A 16,798-nucleotide genomic window follows, 5' to 3' on the forward strand; every position below is an offset into this window, starting at 1 on the left:
AAATTTTGGTTTGTTTCTCAATTTATGTCCTTTCTGAGGTAACAATAATTTCGGTGTTGACACCTAGTTTTATCGTTCATAAATATGTATAAACATGATTTTGAATTCATTTAATTGAAAATTTTGAAAAATTTTACTAGAATTGGGTAGTCAGTATATAAGACTAGGGCGGTTCTTTATTATCAGAGAGCACTAGATTTTAATACAACTACTGCGTTACTAGTATTTTTTTTTAATGGTAACCAAGTGTATAAGTTAAAATTTTAAAAATCCTAAATAATTTAACCCCTTTTCACACTTAAGATCTTGCAATGCCCTCATTTGCAAGAAATCAGTAACAATTTAAATTATTGAGGGTGATTGGTGTAGAAAAATGATTAAATTTTACCAAAGTTTCCAAACATATTGGCATTTGTTTGTTGAATGATAAATGGTGCACATCATTTATTCATTCCGTCTTGTTGTTACATAACTTTTGTTTTTCGTTTTGTCGTCAAAATCAGTAGCTTTTGCTGAACTTAATGTCAGTCTTTGAAAATGCGCTGTTTTACCCTGTTGTGTACAATTGACAATATACATACATACAAATATAAACATGCATGGTAATTTGAAATGGGACTTAAAATCCCACTTTCTAATCAAATATGAAATATTAGTACCAAATAATAAAAATATTAAACAATACATTAATGTATCACAATATCATATGTTTAAACATAAATAAATAGAAATAATAAAAAGATAAAAATCATAGAAATCACCAATAGGAACTATATCAATCTGGATAGGGGTTCCAGTTCATGTCGTCGTCCGGGTTCCATGGTTGGTGATAGGTGTACTGGTAGGCCTGGTTAGGGTCGTAGAGAGTATATGGTGGTCTCATCTCAGGCTGGTGTGGAGGATAGTAAGCGGGTCGGGTTGGGACGTAGTGATCCTGAGGTGACAGCCAGCTCATAATCTGACGCTGATGATAGTCCCATCTATCATGCTGTCATTGCCTGGAATGCTCGTAATCATTCCGGGCTTGCCACTGCTCCATCCGACTAAATCTCTCCCTGTTTGTCATATCTACCTCATCTACACGCTGGTAGACGTCAGTCATAGCCTCCCTAATGACATCCCTAATGTCATTTCCTCCATTTCCTCATCTGAAACTCTCTCTACCTGAGTATGACTACCTTCATAGGGTACTGTCTAGTTTTGTCTGCTCTTTAATACCTTAGCACCCTGATAGACCTTAATCCTAAAGGCTCAACCTGTTCCCTACATTCCAAAATTTGACCCCCTTGTTCCCTATCTACACCCAAATACTCTCCAATGAGAGTAATAAAAATACCTCCTCCTATAATCCCCCCTTCCTGTATTCCTTCCACCATTTTTGATAAATAAAAACCAACATAGTAGGGGATATTAACAAAGCTTCTTGGGTCTCGAATACACTTTAGGTAAAATAAATCATGTAAGGTCATTTTCTCCTTGTTGTGACCTCTCTGTGTAATCGAGTTAGCCAAAAATCTATGAATTATACGAAGCTCGGCTTTGTTAATATGTAAGTAGGAGTGTTTTCCTCCCAGCATAAAAACATTATAATCTGACATACGCCTCCAGACAGCGTTTGCGTCAAAATTCCTATCTACCCTTTCACCGCGATAAATCAAATTCATACATTTGGGTAGTAGTAATTCACTAGGAGTATATATCTGCAAAGCCCTGGCCATGTCCAGCATGGACATCCTGTACATCCTACGGCCAAGTATAAATCTAAGAAAAATTCTATCATCTAATCTATCTACATCCGCATTTAACGAAATAGTACTCATAAGCTCAATACACCATTCCTTATATACAGGTCTACGAATAGTGAATAGACGTTCCCAATCGTGAAAAAAAGAACTGCCATACCTTTGGATCAGATGCTCCCTAACTGAGTTAGCAAGTTGGACCCTTTTCAGAGGATCCCAATCGATTACCCTCGGCAATTCTACATTTTTCGGTATCAGTTTGAATTTGTTACTTTGATATGTCGGGTAATCTCTCCAGCTTCTATCGAATCTCAGATTAGGATGCAACGTGTGTTCAGGAATCGGTGGGTATTCTACTGGTGGATGTATCGAAAATACTATGAAGGCATCAACAAATTGTAGCGGATCATAATAAGGTACGTGTTGATCAGGTTGTTGTTGTGGTTCCTGTTGTTGCTCCGGTTCAGGTTCATATTGCATTTCTGGTTCAGGTTCTGGAGCAGGTCGTCTAGATGATGATGATGCACCTCCAGATTCAGTATATTTCTGCAAAACACATTAAACACGAAATTTGTGCATCCAAATATGCATTAGTGTTAGCAAGATAATAACTTAAAATAATCATAATGACATGTTTAATCAAAATTAAACTTATGCTCATTTTCACAATTTTATCAATTCTACACTTTTTCAAATAAGCATATATGAAAATGTATACAAAGTTCATAAGCATTTAACTCAAATAACATGTCAAAATAGTCATTACTAGCAATTAAACAAGTCTCAAATGGCATTTACATCAATCTAATCAAGTTCATGAATTTTAGACTTAAAAAGTCCACTTTAATCTTCAAAAATCATGTTTAGGATCAAAGTTTGGATCATTTAGCTATCTAAACATGTTACACTACTTAATTTAGCAATAATTCATGACAAAAATTGGCCATAACCTGTTTATATCAAAAAGCCCCAAATTGCTCAAGAACACAAACCCTAGATTTCTAAAATTTTTGAAGTTTTTGGCTTCAAATCATGTTAAATAGCATCAATCTAGGTTATACATGCATAAAATACTAACAATTTAACTCTAATTACACTAGAAATTAACAAAATTAAATTAGGTAAAATATTGATAAATATCACAAAAACTAGAAAATTTAAGAGTTTAGGGGTGTAATTTTTACCTTCTTGTTAAAAAAATCCGAACCTAGGCATGATTGCAGTGAAGTTTTGTGAGAAATTTGGTTGAATTTGGTGTTAAAATTGTGATTTTAGGGTGAATTGTGTGTGTGTGTTCGTGTGTTTTTGTGTGTGTTGGAGTGAGGCAGAGACAGGCGACTGGAATATTTGATCCTGTCCAGTTTTTTTTGGCCATGCGATTGCATGGCTTTGCTGTGCAAACCCCATGCGATCGCATGGGGTCAGATATTTTTTTTTTTTTTTTACGAAACCTTTACTAATAAAACATATAATTAATTAAAAATTAAAATTTTGTTTTTAGGATGAGGGCGTTTCGGAACGATGTCCTAGTCCGTCCCTCGACAAAATTTTAAAATTTGTCATTTTTTAAGCGCGGTTTTAAAAGTAAAGATTTTTGGGTTTTTTTTTTAAATATTTTTGGCATACTTTAATTCAATAAGATTAAAATTAATGATAATAAAAATTCTCGTCCCTCCCTTGGGTAGAGCAATTTCGGTTCAACGACCTAGTTTTCAACTCACGACGAATTTTAAAAATCAATTTTTAACTTAGTGGGTAAATAAAGTAAATTTTTGTTTTTAAATTCACACCAAACTTAAATTTAAAATGCATAAAATTAAAAATTCATATTTAAAATTTTAAAAATTCACACCAAACTAATATTATATTTTTATTTTTATACATACAAACTTATATTAAAAACATTAATTTTTCAAATATTTACAAACTTAAATATATATTGATTTTAAAAAGTTTACAATAATAATTTAATATTAATATATTAATTTTAAAAATAAGGTAAAAATAAAAATTAAAAATCTTTTTGGTCTTTTATCCCACTTTAATCAATCAAATATTATCAAAAATATACGACCCTCTTTTCGGTAAAGTAATTTCGGCTATATTACCTAGTTTTACTCCTGACGAATTTTTGAAATATTTTGGGTTGATTGATTAAAGATATTTATACCTTAAGAATAAACGGTAAATTTCGCAGTGATATAATAAATTTTTGTATGATATCAATAATTTCTGTCGCAAAACCTAATTTTATTGAGTGTCAATTTAATACTTTATAGCGAACGATTTAGCGTTTATTATCAAAAGGTTAAAAGCAATAAAATAAAAATAAAAACTGTACATACTTACCTGTGAGATAGAATTCTCAGTGACCTGCTTTAGCCCACTCATAAGATAGTCGGACTAATTGGTTTTCCATAGCTACATAGGCATAACCTCGAGCATTCAACGATTTTTCTTCGAAACATATGAACGGTCTTTCTCTGCATAAAGTAACGAACTCGGTATTGGAATATGTCTGATTCGTCGAGCATTTTTCTTCGTGTGACCATTTTCCGCATTTGTGACATCTTTCAAGGTGTCGTGCTCTTCTTTTCGCTGCTGATTTTGATTTTCCTTTACCAAAATGTAACTTATTATGATCGTTTCTGAGTTCTTTTCTTACTCCGTCCAATTTGGCTCTTATTACTGATACCAGGTCACTCGGGAGTGTGTCATTATTACGTTTAGTGATTAAAGCGTGTAGCATTAGACCATGGTTTAGATCAAAGGAATTCTTCATCTCGTAAAACCTAAAAAAAAAAAAAAATTCAGAATGGGGGGAGAAGACTAGTTCTTTAGGGTCTGCTAGGGAAAGACCATTCGGATTCCATTCTCGAGAACTACACGAAAACAGAATATCTAACTCTAACATAAATACATATTACCCTAAAAAGATTTGAACCTCCCCACACTTAGTTAGATGTGGTGTTGAAATTGTGATTAACTTCGTTTTCAATTGGACTATCAACAACTTGTATATCTTTGACTTTTACTTCAAGCCAATTGTTGATTTCCTCTGTAACTTTCACAAATTCAACTAACATTGCCTTTTCTTTTGGTGATAAATTGGATACTAATCTGTTACATAACTTAAAGTTTCCCTTAATCCTAGCATCGTGAATCCGTTTATAAAGTTTCTTCGTTGAACTGTTAAAAACGGGTTCATCTAATTTCGTATCATCAACGGTGTTCTTTGTGATCGGATCATCATTAAGTGTTTCTTCATCTTCCCTACACTTATACATTTTTATTGGTTTAACAGTTTTGGTTGGTGGAGATCTAAACTTTCGGTTCACAAAGGTGACCGATTTATCACCATCCCTAAGTGTCATTCTACCTTCTCTTACATCGATGAATGCCTCGGTGGTTGCTAAAAATGGGCGACCTAAAATTAGAGGAATATCAAAGTTTTCCTCCATATTAATCACTATGAAGTTTGCAACAAAGGTCAAACTTCCCACGTTAACAAGTAAATTATTTGCTATTCCAACCGGGTGTTTAATGGTTTGGTCAAATGATTGAACACCTATTGTGGTTGGTTTTAATTTACCCATACCTAATCTTTTGTATAAGGAAAGAGGCATAATATTTGCACTTGCTCCTAAATCTGCGAGTCCATTATATACAGCACCATCATTAAGCAAGCAAGAAATGATAAATTCACCCAGGTCTCCTTCTTTAGTAAGTCGAGTTGGTTTGTAAACCTTTTTCGGGTGTTCTTTTCTTGGTTCTTTCACTTCTATTTGAATTTCTTGTTCACATTTTTCTTAGTTTCTTGGAATGGGAGGTTTGTATAAGAATTCTTATTCATCACTCCAATTTGAATCCTCCATATTTTTCAATTTTAATTTTTCATATGTTGTTGATAACAAATTTATGTTTTCATTTTGAAGGTTTTCTTGGGTGGTAAAATTATGATTGACTTCATTGTCAACTTCCATCGGACCATGTATGTAATGTTTAACTCTGTGACCATTAACTTTAAATTCAATCCCATTTGAATTTATTAATTCTACTATTCCGTACGGGAAAACTCTTTTGACTATGAATGGTCCAGACCATCTTGATTTCAATTTTCCAGGAAATAGCTTGAATCTTGAATTAAATAGAAGAACTCTGTCTCCTTCTTTAAATTCTTTTGAACTTCTGATTCTTTTATCATGCCATTTCTTCGTTCTTTCCTTATAGATTAAGGAATTTTCATATGCCTCAAGTCTTAATTCTTCTAATTCGTTTAGTTGACTTAATCGTAGACGTCCGGCTTCATGTAAATCAAGATTACATGTCTTCAAAGCCCAAAATGCTTTGTGTTCAATTTCTACTGGAAGATGACATGCTTTTCCGTAAACGAGTTTAAAAGGTGTGGTTCCAATTGGAGTTTTGTAGGCTCTTCTAAAAGCCCAGAGTGCATCCTCCAATTTAATGGACCATTCCTTCGGATTTGATCCTACCGTTTTCTCTAGAATACGTTTTAATGCTCGGTTGGTATTTTCAACTTGTCCACTTGTCTGTGGATGATAAGCAGTGGAGATTTTATGAGTTACTCCATATCTTTTGAGAACTTTCTCAAGTTGATTGTTACAAAAATGAGTACCCCGATCACTTATTAAAGCTTTCGGTGTTCCGAACCTTGCAAAAAGACGTTTTAAAAAGTTGACTACAACTCGTGCATCGTTAGTCGGGAGAGCTTGTGCTTCCACCCATTTAGATACATAATCAATGGCAACGAGAATGTAGAGATTATTATGAGATTTTGGAAATGGACCCATAAAGTCAATACCCCAAATGTCAAATACTTCACATACTTGAATGACATTTTGTGGCATTTCATCACGTTGACTTATTTTTCTGGCCCTTTGACAAGCATCACAGGATTTGCAAAGAAGGTGTGCGTCTTTGAAAATTGTAGGCCAATAGAATCCAGCATCGTAAACTTTTCTTGCTGTGAGCTGAGGCCCATAATGCCCTCCTGTTGGTCCTGTGTGACAATGGTTTAAGATTTGACTGGCTTCATCTCTGAATACACATCGGCGTATTATTCCATCGGGACAACTTTTAAACAAATGTGGATCTTCCCAGAAATAGTGTTTTATATCACTAAAGAATTTCTTTTGTTTTTGGTACGATAATCCTTTTTCAAGGAATCCACATACTAAGTAGTTTGCATAGTCTGCAAACTATGGAATTTCATTATAATCTATCTTCAATAGATATTCATTAGGAAAGTTGTCTTGTATGGCCGATTCATTCAGAACTTCTAATTCGGGATTTTCAAGACGAGAAAGATGATCAGCGGCTAGATTTTCTGCTCCCTTTTTATCTCGGATTTCAATATCGAACTCTTGTAAGAGTAAGATCCAACGGATTAATCGTGGTTTGGCATCTTGTTTCAAAAATAGGTATCTAAGAGCAGAATGGTCGGTATAGACCACCGTTTTAGCTAGAACGAGATATGAACGAAATTTGTCAAAAGCAAAGACAATAGAAAGGAGTTCTTTTTCAGTAGTTGTGTAATTCGTTTGTGCTCTTTATAACGTCTTACTAGCATAATATATAGGTTGAAATCGTTTTTCAATCATTTGTCCTAAAACGGCTCCCATTGCAAAATCACTTGCATCGCACATTAGTTCAAACGGTAGATTCCAATTTGGAGTTATCATGATCGGTGCATTAGTGAGTTTTTCTTTAAGAATATTAAAAGATTTGATGCATTCATCTGAAAAGATGAATGGAGCATCCTTTTCTAGGAGTTTATTCATAGGAGTGGCAATTCTAGAAAAATCTTCCATGTTTCAAAATTAACTAGATTAACTAGACATGTTTCAAAAGTATCACCGAAGACTGAAAAGTCTTTCATGAAAACTTCCATGCATTCTTCTATCATGTCGTGAAAAATCGCCATCATGCACCTTTGAAAGGTTGCTGGGGCGTTGCAAAGTCCAAATGGCATGCGTTTATAAGCAAAAGTACCATAAGGGCACGTGAATGTGGTTTTCTCTTGGTCCTCGGGTGCTATTGGAATTTGAAAATATCCGAAAAAACCATCAAGAAAATAATAGTAACTATTTCCGGCTAATCTTTCCAACATTTGATCAATGAAAGGTAATGGAAAGTGATCTTTTCTGGTGGCGTCATTTATTTTTCTATAATCAATACAAACACGCCATCCTGTTACAGTCCTAGTAGGAATAAGCTCATTTTTCTCATTTGTGATGACAGTCATGCCACCCTTCTTAGGCACGCATTGAACTAGGCTTACCCATGGGCTATCAGAGATTGGATAAATTAAACCTGCATCTAGCAGTTTAATAATTTCTTTCTTAACAACATCTTGCATATTAGGATTTAGTCTTCATTGGCGTTGCACATACGTTTTATGATCTTCTTCCATAAGGATTTTATGTGTGCAATACGAAGGACTTATTCCTTTAATATCATGAATCTTTCATGCAATAGCTGGTTTATGAGCTTTTAGCACAGAAATGAGTTGAGATTTTTCATTTTCAGTAAGAGAAGACGATATTATTACAGGTAATTCAGATTCACCATGTAAATAAGCATATTCCAAATGGTTTGGAAGTGGCTTTAACTCTAATATCGGTGGTTCTTCTATCGATGATTTATATCGATATATGTCTTCTTCTTTTAGCATTTGAATTTCTTCTGTTGTTGGTTCATATCCATTAGCCATAAGTGTAGCTAACATTTCAGTGTCATCAATTGGTTTAGTTCCTTCTCCTAAAGAACATTCTCCTGTTCCTTGTAATTCTGGAAATTCTTCTAATAATTCTGCATGTGAATCTATAGTTTGAATATAATAACATGTATCATCTGCAGATTTCGGTTGTTGCATTGCTCTATCAACTGAAAAGGTAACACTCTCGTCCTCTATACTTAGGGTCAGTTTCTTACCAAACACGTCTATTATTACTTTAGCTGTGTTTAAGAATGGTCTTCCTAATATGAGAGGAACTCGAGAATCTTCTTCCATGTCCAGAATAACAAAATCTACTGGAAATACTAAAGTACCAACTTTAACTAGCATGTTCTCCATTATCCCTCTAGGATATTTTACTGATCTATCTGCTAGTTGTATGCTTATTCGTGTTGATTTCAATTCTCTAAGGTCTAGTTTAGCGTATAGTAAATACGGCATTAGATTTATACTAGCACCTAAGTCTGCCAATGCTTCTATTGAACTAAGACTACCCAGAAAACATGGAATTGTGAAACTTCCTGGATCAGATAATTTTTCTGGTATCTTGTTCAATAGCACTGCAGAACAATTAGCATTCATAGTAACAGCCGAGAGTTCTTCCATTTTCTTTCTATTTGTGATTAGATCTTTCAGAAATTTAACATATCTTGGCATTCCTAAAATCACATCAATGAAAGGAAGATTGACATTTATCTGTTTAAACATATCCAAGAATTTGGATTGCTCGGCTTCAAGTCTTTTTTTTTCTTCTCATTTTACTCGGGTAAGGAAGTGGTGGTTGGTATGGTTTAACATAAGGTTTAGCCTTAACTTTGTTATCTTCATTAACCTTTTCAACTACCGGTTCTTTTTCCTTATCTTGTTCAGACTGTGGTTCTTGTGGAGTAGGAATAGAGTCATCAGAAATTACAGGCATTTCAGGTGGTTTAAGTGTAACACCACTTCTTGTGGTAATGGCTTTAGCTGTTTCATTCCGGGGGTTAGCATTTGTATCACTAGGTAAACTTCCCGGTTTTCTTTCACCTATCAACCTTGCTAGGTTACTCACTTCTTGTTCAAGATTTTGAATAGAAGCTTGTTGATTTCTAAATGCTTGAGTATTTTGTTCATTGGTTTGTTTCTGAGATGTGAAAAACCGCGTCTGAGAATCAACTAGCTTCGACATCATATCTTCTAAATTTAGCTTTTTATCATGGGTTTGTGGTGGTTTATTTTGAAAAATAGGTCTTTGCTGATTGTAAGTATTATTGGATACTTGTTTATTGCTTGGACCTTGTTGGTTGTTGTATGGAACATTTTGGTTATAGTTCTGATTTTGATTATAGATTGGTCTTGGCGGTTGATAATTATTCTGATAATTATTTCCAGGCCTTTGGTTCATGTATGAAACATTCTCTCTTTGTTCCATTGTTAGTTCAATATTGAGACAATCTTTTGTCAAATGTGGTCCTCCACACTGCTCACAACTAATTCGTATTGAGTGAATATCCTTAGTCACCTTTTCCATTCGTCTCTCGACAGCATCTATCTTTGCAGAAATGGAATCGAAGTCATGGCTAGAATCGGCTCTAGCTGCTTTAGATGATCTAATGATATCTTTTTCTTGGTGCCACTCATGTGAGTGGGAAGCAGTGTTATCAATAATTTTGTAAGCATTAGTTGCGGTTTTCTTTATAATGGAACCACCAGCTACTATATCGATGTCTTTTCGTGTAGTGATGTCGCATCCTTGGTAGAATATTTGTACTATTTGACAGCTGTCTAAACCATGTTGCGGACATCCTCTTAATAACTTTCCAAATCTGGTCCACGCTTCATATAAAGTTTCATTTGGCTTTTGCGTGAACGTAACAATTTCTCCTTGAAGTCTCACGGCTTTAGATGCCGGAAAGAATTGTTTAAGAAATTTTTCAACTAAAACGTCCCATGTATCAATCGCCCCTTCAGGTAACGATTCTAACCAATATTTGACTTCTCCCTTTAAAGTCCAGGGAAATAACATGAGATATATCTGTTCATCCTCAACTTCTCGGATTTTAAATAGTGTATAGATCCTATTAAAGGTTCGAAGATGTTCATTTGGATCTTCCTTCGGCGCACCACTAAATTGGCATTGATTAGTTACCATGTGTAGGATTTGTCCTTTGATTTCATAATGTGGCGCATTAATGTCAGGTTGAGTAATTGCGTGACCTTGGCCAGTGCGTTTAGCTCGCATTCGGTCTTCCATACTTAGAGGTTCCAGATTCTCCATAATTGAATTTGTTAAATCTGAATCACTAGAGGATTCTGATTTAATGGTTGGTTCCTCTACAATCTCTGTTTGAATGATTGGTGGTTCCGGAGGAAAGATTAGTGGTTCAGGATCTCTGAATTGTCCTTGAATATCCTCCGGATTCTCAATTGTGAGGTCGGGTTCAAAAAATGGATTATCGGAAATTTGAATTGGAGTACTTGGTCGACTGGATGACGATTCTAAAGAAAAATCAACGGCGACAATATTTACTAGATGTCTTGATCGAGTTACAGGTGGTGAACGTACAAAAGGTGGTGAACGTTTTGCTCGGTGCATTCACTGAATATCCTATTAGTTATAAAAGATAAAAATTATATAAGTTATCAAAATAATAGACTTTTCTGCTTTTGCCCACGTTTCGAATAGCCAATAGATGCAGCAGGGAGCCAGAACCCTTTAAATCGGAAGCTCACAACTCAGCCACTAACAAATCTAACTATTACTACGAAGCAGAAAATTTAGGATGTCTATCAATTTAATTGCTTAAAATAATTTTTCGTTGAAATTTAAAGAAATTTAGAGAAGAAATAGAAAATTCTATGTCCTAAAACTAGAGCGTCGAAAAATAAGAAAGAAAAAGAGCGCGTCGAAAATTAAAAAGGAACTAAAAACTAAGAATTAAAAGTTGCGTCTAAAAATATTAAAGCTTAAAATGAATTCTATATTCAAAAACGGCAATTACTTAAAAAGGTACTAAAATAAAAAACGGCGTCGCAAAATTCTAAAGCACCTAAATCTTAGTCTAAAGAAAAAGCACTTAAGGGATTTTATGGCAAAGCCTAAAAATCTAGAAATAAAAATAACTATGGCAAAAACTATGACTTAAAACTAAATACGAGCGAAAAATACAAATATTACGCTAAAACAAACAAAAAGATACAAAATATAAAAAATAATCTTAAAGTTGCAAAAAGTACAATTTTTATAAAAATATTATTTTTATATTATTTATTTATAAAAGCTATTAATTTTATATATTAATAAAACTAATTAAACTAAATATACAAATTAAATACTAAAAACTAAAACTAATTAATTTAAAATTAAACCCTAATTAGGGTTTTAATAATAATAATAAATAATACTCCGTAATTAATGCAGATTAGGTCAAATGTGGCGTGTCAGACAGGGCCATGCGATCGCATGGTCCTCAAGTTAAAAATCTATGCGTTCGCATGGATAAGGGTTTTGGGCCAGGTTCTGGGCTGCTACAGTGTAGTGGCCCGAATGTTTTTTTTTCTGTTTTAATTTTCTGTATTAAAATTTATAAAAAGTATAAATTAAATAAAACTTATATTTTTACAAACTAAAAATAGAAATAGAAATATTTTATAATTTTATATATATATTTAACAAACTCTTAAAAATATATATATATTGTTATTTTTCTTTTTATATTTTTGTATTTTTTATATTTTTTAAAAACGTATATTTTTAATAAAAAATTAATAAAATTCTAATAAAATCATTTTTTTATATAGCGTTGCGCTTCCGGTGTTTAAGCAAGAAGTCCCAGGCAGCGGCGCCAAAAATACTTGATGTGTGCGAGGCGGTGTATAAAATAGTTATATTTTTACAAGGAAATACTATTAAATACGATACAATTTTACACAAGTGATTTATTTATTTATAGAGTGGATATACCTAAACCTTGCTACAACACTTATAGGCAGTGTACCTAATCGTACAGTAGTGTAGTTTTTAGTAAGTCCGGTTCGTTCCACAGGGAGACTTAGCCAAGTTTAACGCTATATTTTTAACTTATGATTGTAAAAATACAAAAATATATATAAGTAGTATTATTATTATAAAAGGGGGTTTTTTACCGTTTAATGACCGGTTTGTCGATTTTAAAAACTTTAGTCGCAGTTAAAACCTAATGTAAAATATTAAAAATAAATATAACTTAATTTTAAGCGTAAAGTAAATAACGATAATGAAATTGCGATAAAAATGCTATAAATAAAATGACGGTAAATAAAATTGCGATAATTAAAAAGTACGATAATTAAAATGACAATAAATAAAAGTGCGATAATTAAAAGTGCAATTAAATATGAAATAAAGGCAATTAAATATGAAATAAAGGAATTATGCTTATTTAAACTTCCGTAATCATGATGTTTGACGTGTTGATTTTAGTTTATTCCCATGGGTTAATTGTCCTTTGTCCTAGATTATTTGATATGTCCTTACAGATTTGTCCATAATAGTCCATCAGTCATAATCATAAAATGCGGAAGTCTTCGTCAAATTATTCTTATTCTCGAAGTCAAATATTCCAACTAATTGGGGATTCGAATTGTAACAAGGTCTTAATACTTTGTTTAATGAATACACCAGGTTATCGACTGCGTGTAGTCCAAGGTTTTACTACTTTGTTAACAATTACACCAATTACCCTTGAATGTAATCCACCCCTGTTTCAACAAGTCTATTAACTATTAATCCAGTTCCGTGTCCGGTAAAATGAACAATTATTGGTATTTATAGATATTCCGCCCACCGTACCCAGTCAAGCGTATGTGGTTATATATAAATACGTCAAATTATAAGTCTATATATTAAATCAACGAGATATCATTTAGTTAATATAAAACCCATTAATAGCCCATAGTCTAATTTCCACAAGTGTCGTTCTTTTATCCAAACCCCAATTATGGTCCAAAGCCCAATTACCCAATTTTAGTATTTAGCCCAACATCATGATTACTTCGGCATTAAATAAGCATAATAATAACTTAGCTACGAGACATTAATTTAAAAAGGTTGAACATAACTTACAATGATTAATAATAGCGTAGCGTTACACGAACAGAATTTCAACTTACACCCTTAGAACATTCGCTAACATACCCTTATTATTAGAATTAAAATTAAAATTAAAATTATATATATATATATATATATATATATATATATATATCGTTGAGTGATGGAAGAGAAAAAGATGTTTTAAACTGAGCCAAAACACGCGAAATTTATAGATGTGGCCTGCTACCTACTGCCATGCGATCGCATGGCTACTTTTTCCAGCTCACATGATTTATTTCCTAGCTTTGCCGACGATTTTAAATATAATATATAATATATAAATAATTTTAAGAATTATTTAAATATTATATTATATTCATGTGCATAGTTGACTTGTAATTTTTAGTCCGTTGCGTCGAGCGTTGAGAGTTGAATCTGGTCCCGGTTCCGGATTTTTGAACGTCCTTGCGTAAAATTTAATATCTTGTACTTTGCGTTTCGCGTCTTGTACTCTTGTAATTTTGAGACGTTTCTCATCAATAATTTGAACCTCTTTGATTGTACTTTGTACTTTTGAGCTTTTTGGTCGTTTGCGTCTTCAATTCGTCGAATTTGTCTTTTGTCTTCACCTTTTATTATTTAAACGAATATCACTTGTAAATAGAACAATTGCAACTAAAAGCTTGTCTTTCTTGAGGGATAATGCTATGAAATATATGTTCGTTTTTAGCATTATCAAAGGTACTTTAAGTTTTTGTGGTCGGTATAAATAGTAAATCTTATGCCATAAAGATAATGGCGCCATATTTGTAACGCGAAAACCACCACCGCCAATTCTATGTCATGAGTAGGATAACGTTTTTCGTGAATTTTCAATTACCGCGAAGCATAAGCTATAACTTTCCCCCGTTGCATGAGTACAAACCCCAAACCCTTTTTGGAAGCATCGCAATATACCGTCATATCATCATTTCCTTCCGGTAATACCAAAATGGGAGCTTGTATCAACTTTTCCTTTAATAATTGAAACGCTTGTTCTTGTTTATCATCCCACCTCCAAGTGATATCTTTTTTTGTTAACTTCGTAAGTGGAGTAGCGATCTTAGAAAAACCTTGTATAAACCTTCTATAATAACCCGCTAATCCCAGAAAACTCCTAACTTCGGTCGGATTCGAAATTGGTTCCCATTCCGATACTGCTTTAACTTTTATTGGGTCGACATGCATTCCTTGACTATTCACTATATGACCCAAAAATTATACCTCTCAAAGCCAAAACTCACATTTCGAAAATTTTGCATATAACTTTTCTTGCCTCAAAGTTTCCAATACTTGCTTCAAATGCCTACAATGTTGTTCTTCACCCTTGGAATAGATCAAAATATCGTCCATGAAAACTATGACAAACTTATCAAGCATCGGCCGACACACTCTATTCATTAAATCCATAAATGCCGCCGAGTGTTCGTCAACCCAAAGGGCATAACTACAAATTCATAGTGTCCATACCTTGTTCGAAAAGCCATTTTCGGAATGTCTTCCTCTTTAACTTTTAATTGGTGATAGCCCGATCTAAGATCAATTTTTGAGAAGAAACTTGCACCTTGTAGTTGGTCAAACAAATCATCTATTCTAGGTAGTTGATACTTATTCTTAATCGTAACCTTATTCAATTCTTGGTAGTCAATACACATTCTTAACGTGCCATATTTCTTTTTCACAAATAAAATCGGGGCTCCCCACAGAGAGCTACTAGGGCGGATAAAACCCTTATCGAGTAACTCTTGAATTTGTGTCATCATTTCTTTCATCTCGGACGGAGCTAACCGGTAGGGAGTCTTCGTAATAGGGGTAGCTCCTGGAATCAAATCAATACAAAATTCTTCCTCTCTTTCTGGAGGAACACCGGGCAATTCTTCCGGAAATACATCTTTGTATTCATTAACAATTGGGACCTCATCAATACTATTCACACTCTTTGTTTCATCAACCACATGTGCTAAGAATGCTTGACACCCATGTGCTAAAAATCGTTTGGCTCTTGTATACGTACACAACGGTATCGGTTGTCTTTTAGTACTACCATAAATAGTAACGACTCGCCCATTAGGCGCAATCACATAAATTATCTTCTTTAGACAATTAATGTACCCTTCATTATCACCGAGTCAATCCATACCTACAATCACATGAAACTCTCCCATTTGCATGGGAATTAGATCTATAAGAAATTCTTCATTATCAATTACTATAGTACAGCCCTTATACACCTCGGTGACTCTAACCGTCATATCGTTAGCTACCTCCACGTCTAATGGGTGTTCTAATTTACACACGGGCACATTTAAATTCTTTACAAAATCGCGTAGAGACAAAAGATCCAGAAGCACCACAATCAAATAAAACATTAGCGGGCATATCATTTACTATAAATGTACCTATCACAACGTCGTGTGACTCCTTTGCTTCGTCGGTTATAATTTGATAAACACGTGGATGAGGTTTCCTTTTAATTACCTTTCTATCAACCCCTTCCAATTCATCCTTCTTATACTCGTGACATTCAGCCATAATATGTCCCTCTTTAGAATAATAAAAACACTTCACCTTTCCCCGACATTCGGCCGCTTTGTGTCCCATTATCTCGCACTTGAAACAAGCTTTTGTTCCTGCTCGGCATTCACTCGGATGATGTTTTCCACATTTCACACATGCTTTTCCTTCCTTTACACCACCTTTACCCAACTTAGGAGATTGTTTGGATTTTTGTGGGGATCTAGAATCATACTTCGCCTTCTTCGGGAGAAGACTTTAGAACCCCGCATCATGATCAAGTTGCATTTTTGAGGCGACTTTCTTCTTTATATCAATCTCACGATTCAAGGCTTTATCTATCATTGTGGCTAAATCTTCACAAGCCTTTATAGCAATGAATTCACTTATCTCCGGATTTTACTTTTCACGATAATGTTCTTTCATCAATTCGTTGTTCGCCAAATACTCCGGGCAAAACTTGGACTTATCACAAAACATACCATTAAATTCCATCACTGACATGCTCCCTTGCGAGATATTAAGGAACTCTTGTTTTAACCTAGCCACTTCGGCGGAAGGAGCGAAGTACCCCATATATCTTTTTCAAAAATCGGCCCATGGAATCATAGTTGCCTCATCTCTCCCAAGAGACTTTGTTAACGCATCCCACCATTCATGACCACGACCTTTCATTTGGTGGGCCGCATAGAT

This window comes from Rutidosis leptorrhynchoides, chromosome 4 (assembly GCF_046630445.1).
Source record: "Rutidosis leptorrhynchoides isolate AG116_Rl617_1_P2 chromosome 4, CSIRO_AGI_Rlap_v1, whole genome shotgun sequence".
Taxonomy (NCBI): domain Eukaryota; kingdom Viridiplantae; phylum Streptophyta; class Magnoliopsida; order Asterales; family Asteraceae; genus Rutidosis; species Rutidosis leptorrhynchoides.